The sequence below is a fragment of the Rhinolophus sinicus genome, chromosome 18, assembly GCF_057876585.1.
Source record: "Rhinolophus sinicus isolate RSI-liver-muscle chromosome 18, RSI-T2T, whole genome shotgun sequence".
NCBI lineage: Eukaryota > Metazoa > Chordata > Mammalia > Chiroptera > Rhinolophidae > Rhinolophus > Rhinolophus sinicus.
This window is the reverse complement of record NC_142518.1, coordinates 56,917,919-56,924,111: the sequence shown is the minus strand read 5'-3', so window position 1 is coordinate 56,924,111 and position 6,193 is coordinate 56,917,919.

Sequence of the window (6,193 nt, the reverse complement as noted above, 5' to 3'; positions counted from 1 at the left end):
CTTTTAAGCTGTCAGAAGACCAGAAGGGGGAATGACATCATAGAAATGGCAGCATGAGGTAAGCCTCTTGAAATCTCCCCTGGAATTTACAACACATTGAACAGCTATAATTCCACAAGGGATTCCCTACACAGCAGACAAGTAAGACTAAGAGATGTGCAACTGAAATAATCTAAAGGTAGGCAAATTGGGTGAGCAGGGGAGGAGGAAAGAGGGAAGTGCAGGGTCGCGGGCTACTCAGGGGCAGGACACTGCCCAGAGCTCTGAGTTCCAAGCTCCCTGCATTCCAGAGCTACCGCAGCCAAAGGAGAGGGAAGAACTCATACTGCTAGTGCTCTGTTTATGGCCCACAGTCTGGCCTGAGGGATCAGCATATAACATGGCTGAACTCAAAGCTCACAGCAGAGACCTTGGAACAAAGACTGAGGGAAGAAGGGTGAAAATGGCGAATTAAGCCCTCACTGCCAAGCAGAGGATGGAGGACTTAGGCACTAAGCCTAGCCTCCCCATCCTGACCCTCCTAGAGCTTGCACCACCCCCACCTTCCCAGTGCTAGAAGCAGAACAGTAGCAGTGTCAGATCGAAAGAACAGAATATTTGCAGTTCTGAGAACTGTGGCCCGCAGTCACGAACTTGTGGCCCAACTAGTTCCAGCAAAGGGATGGGAGCTGTGGGTGCAGGATGGCTGTGCTGGTGGTTGCTGCCATTGCTCTGGGACACCTCTCACACCCACCCCACTCCGGCCCCTACCTATCTGGGAGGATCCCTGCAGGAGTGAAGAGAGCCACTGAAACACACAGTCACTGAAACTGATGCAGGAAGAGTTATGGCACTTCAGAAGTTCTCCACATGCCCCCATTATGTGGTGCGCTGTGACCCAGGTGATCTGCTCACAGTGAAGCTCACCTTCCAGAGAAGGCTCCCATTTTGTGAGAAGTCGAAACAGTGCAAAGAAAATACAACACTATAGTGTGAGAGAGAATAAGGCTGCAGTCAGAGAAAAAATAAATAATTCTACCAACACGTACTAGAAAACAAAAAAAGACCTCTTCCTACCAACCTGTTGCACAACCCACTCCTGTAGATGCCTAGGAAGAGAAATAATAGTTCATTAATATCAATGAATAACCAAGATAACAAGGCAGCTCAGAAAGAAAATGAAAAGTTTCCAGAAAATGAATTTAAACACATGGAAATATGTGACTTAAATGACAGAGAACTCGAGATTGCAATTCTGAAAAAACTCAACGAGTGGCAAGAAAACACACACAGGCAGTTTAGCAAATTCAGAAACACAATCAAAGATTAAATGAACATTTTTACCAAAGAGATTGAAATTTTAAAAAAGAACCAAATAGAACTTCTGGAGATTAAGGACTCAATGAAAGAAATGAAGAATGAAACAGCCAGCTTACATAATAGAGCTACCAGATGAAGAAAAGAATCAGTGACATTGAAGACAGAAAACTGGAAATGACACATATGGAAGAAGAGAGTGACTTGAGAGTTAAAAGAAATGAAAGAATTCTGCAAGAACTTTCTGACTCCATCAGTAAGAGCAATATAAGAATAATGGGAATATGAGAAGGTGAAGAAAGGGACAAGGGAACAGAGAGGATATTCAAGCAAATAACTGATGAGAACTTCCCAAAGTTATGGAAAGAGCTGGATCCTCGAGTCCAAGAAGCAGATAGAACACCTAATTACCTCAATCCCAACAGGGCTTCTCCAAGTCACTTTGTATTGAAGTTGTCAAAAATTAAAGACAAAGAAAGAATCCTCAAGGCAGCCGGGGAAAAGAAGACGGTAACCTACAAAGGAAAGACCATTAGATTATCATCAGATTTTTTAGCAGAAATTATACAAGCCAGGAGGGAGTGGACTCAAATATTCAAACTATTGAAAGAAAAAATTATGAGCCAAAAGTAATGTATCCAGTAAAGATATCCTTCAGATATGAAGGAGGAATAAAGACCTTTCCAGACATATAGAAGCTGAGGGAATTTTCTAACACATGACCTGCACTACAAGAAATACAAAAGGAGGCTATTTGACCAGCATAAATAGGGATAATTTGTGACAACAAAAACATAAAAAGGGGGAGAGGAAAGGCCTGAACTGGAATGCAGGAGTGGAGAAAGTAAGCATGCTGAAGAAAATGGAATACTCTAAATATGAAACTTTCTTTCACACAAACTTAATGGTAACCACCAACAAACAAACAAACAAATAAAATAGAACTGAAATATGTAACATAATAAAAGAAGAAACAGAGGGAAAGATCATAAAATACCACCACACCGCAATAGTAGACAGCAACAAAATGGCAAAAGAAACAATGGAGACAGAGTCTTACCAGAAAAACAAAGATAGAACGATAGAAAATCCACATATATCAATAATCACCCTAAATGTAAATGGACTGAACTCTCCAATAAAACGGCACAGAGTAGCAGATTGGATCAAAAAACTAAACCCAACCATATGCTGCCTCCAAGAGACACATCTCAGGTACAAGGAGAAATATAGACTCAAAGTGAAAGGGTGGATATTGACAATCCAAGCAAATGGTATTCAGAGAAAAGCAGGCGTAGCTATACTGATAACAGCTGAAATGGACTTCAGGATAAAAAAGATGCCAAGAGACAAAGATGGACACTTCATAATGTTAAAGGGGACTATAAAATAAGAAGACATAACAGTCATCAATATTTATGCCCCCAATCAGGGAGCATCAAAATATACAAAGCAACTACTAATAGAACTACAGGGAGAAATTGACCAAAACACAATTATAGTAGAAGACCTAAATGCATCATTGACAGCTGTGGACAGATCATCCAAATAGAAAATAAATAATGAAATAGCAGCGCTAAATGACACTTTAGATGAAGTGGACATAATTGACATTTATAGAGCACTTCATCCTAGAACATCAGACTACGTATTCTTTTCTAGTGTACATGGAACATTCTCAAGGATAGACCATACATTGGGACATAAAACTAGCCTCAGAAAATTCATGAAGATTGAAATCATACCAAGCATACTCTCTGATCACAAAGCTCTGAAATTGGAGATCAACTGCCAAATGAATGCAGGAAAAACCACAAATATGTGGAAATTAAACAACAAACTTTTAAAGAATGACTGCATCAAAGAAGAAATAAAAGGAGAGAACCAAATGTACATAGAAACAAATGAGAATGAAAATATATCCCACCAAAATTGTTGGGAGGCACCAAAGCAGTTTTAAGAGGGAAATTTATGTCATTACAGGCCTATCTCAGGAAACAAGGAAAATCCCAGATAAATAACCTCACGTTACACCTTAAAGAACTAGGAAAAAACAAACAAACAAACAAACAAATAAAAAAAACAACAACAACAACAAAAAAAAACAACGAGAGTCCCAGAGCCAGCAGAAGGAAGGAAATAATAAAATTCAGAGCAGAACTAAAATGAAATAGAGAATAAAAAGACAATAGAAAATATTAATGCAACAAATAGCTGGTTCTTCAAAAAGATTAATAAAATAGACAAATCCTTGGCTAGGTTCACTAAGATAAAAAGAGAAAAGACACAAATAAACAAAATCAGGAATGAAAGCATGGAATTTACCACGATGCCACAGAAATACAAAGGATTATCCAAGAGTACTATGAAGGGCTATGTGCCACCAAATTCAATAATCTAGAAGAAATGGACATGTTATTAGAAACATACAGCCTTCCTAGCCTGAATCACGTAGAATTAGAAAATCTAAATAGACCGATCAACAGTAAGGAAATGGAGTCAGTCATCCGAAACCTTCCCAAAGCAAAAGTCCGGCGCCAGATGGCTTCACTAGTGAATTCTTACCAAACATTCAAAGAGGATCTAATACCTGTCCTTCTCAGACTCTTCCAAAAAACTGAAGAAGAGACAATACTCCCTAACTCATTTTATGAGGCCAACATTACCCTGATACCAAAACCTGGTAAAGATGACACAAAAAAAAGAAAATTACAGACTAATATCCCTGATGAATACAGATGCAAAAATCCTAAACAAAATTCTAGCAAATCCAATGTAACAATGCATTAAAAAGATTATTCATCACAACCAAGTGGGGTTCATCCCAGGGGTACAAGGATGGTTCAACATATGCAGATCCATCAATGTGATACACTACATAAAAAAGTATAAAGGACAGAAATCATATGATTATATAAATAGATTCAGAAAAAGTGTTTGACAAGGTACAACATCCAATTATGATTAAAACACGTAATAAAATGTGTATAGAAGGAAAATACCTTAACATAGTGAAGGTCGTATTTAACAAACCCTCAGCTAATATCATAATTAATGGTGAAAAACTGAAGCCCTTTGCTCTAAGTTGAGAAACACGAGAGGGCTGTCCCTATCACCTCTACTTTTCAACATTGTATTGCAAGTCTTAAACATAGCGATCAGGCAAGAGAAAGAAATAAAAGGCATCCACATAAGGAATGAAGAAGTTAAATTGTCACTTTTTGCAGATGACATGATGCTGTGTATTGAAAACCTTAAAGACTCCACTAAAAAGCTATTAGAAACAATAAACGAATACAGTCAAGTTGCTGGCTACAAAATCAACGTGCAAAAGTCCATTGCATTCCTACATACTAACATTGAAACCTCAGAAAAAGAAAAAAAAAAATTCCTTTTGCAATTGCAACAAAAAGAATAAAATACCTAGGAATAAACTTAACCAAGGATGTGAAAGTCCTATACACTGAAAACTATAAGATGTTTTTAAAAGAAATTGAAGAAGACACAAAAAGTGGAAAGACATTCCATGTTCATAGATTGGAAGAATCAATTTAGTTAAAATGGCCATATTACTGATAGCAATATACAGATTTAATACAATCCCCATCAAAATCCCAATGGTATTTTTTCAAGAAATAGAACAAAAAAATCATCAGATTTGTATGAAAGCAAAAAAGACCCCAAATGGCCAAAGCAATTCTAAGAAAAGGGAACAATGCTGGAGGTATCACACTCCCTGACTTCAGCTTGTACTACAGGGCAACAATAATCAAAACAGCATAGTATTGGCAGAAAAACAGACACATAGACCAATGGAATAGAATCAAGAACCCAGAAATAAACTCACATAAATATGGACAGATACTTTTCAACAAAAGAGCCAAAAACACACATTAGAGAAAAGACAGTCTCTTCAAGAAATGATGCTGGGAGAATTAGAAAGCCACATGCAAAAGAATGAAACTAGACTGCTATCTGTCACTGTGTACCAAAATTAACTCAAAATGGATCAAAGATCTAAACATAAGACCTGAAACAATAAACTGCATAGAAGAAAACATAGGCACTAAACTTATGGACCTGGGTTCAAAGAGCATTTTATGAATTTGACTTCAAAGTCAAGGGAAGTAAAAGCTAAAATAAATGAATGGGACTATATCAAACTAACAAGCTTCTGAACAGCAAAAGAAATCATCAACAAAATAAAGAAACAATCAGCCAAATGGGAGAAGATTTTTGCAAACAGTCCTCCCATAAGGGGTTAATATCCAAAATATATAAGGAATTCATGCAACTCAACAACAAAAAAACAAACAACCCAGTTGAAAAATGGGCAGAGAACCTGAAAAACATTTCTCCAAAGAGGACATACAAAAATGGCCAATAGACATATGAAAAAATGCTCAACGTCACTCATCGTCAGAGAAATGCAAATAAAAACCACAATGAGATATCACCTCACTCCAGTCAGAATGGCTATCATCAACAAGACAAATAGTAACAAATGTTGGAGAGGCTGTGGAGAAAAAGGAATCCTCATACACCATTGGTGTGAATGCAGATTGGTGCAGCTGCTATGGAAGGCAGTGTGGAGATTCCTCAAAAAATTAAAAATAGAATTACCATATGACCCAGCAATCCCTTTCCTGGGTATGTACCCCAAAAATCTGAAAATATTTATCTGTAAAGGTATATGTGCTCCGATGTTCATTGCAAAATTATTTACGGTGGCCAAGACATGGAAACAACCAAAGTGTCCTTCAATATGTGATTAGATAAAGAAGTTGTGGTATATATATACACAATGGAATACTATTCTGCCATAAGAAAAGATGAAATAGTGCCCCTTGAGACAACATTAATGGATCTTGAGATTATAATGCTAAGCAAAATAAGT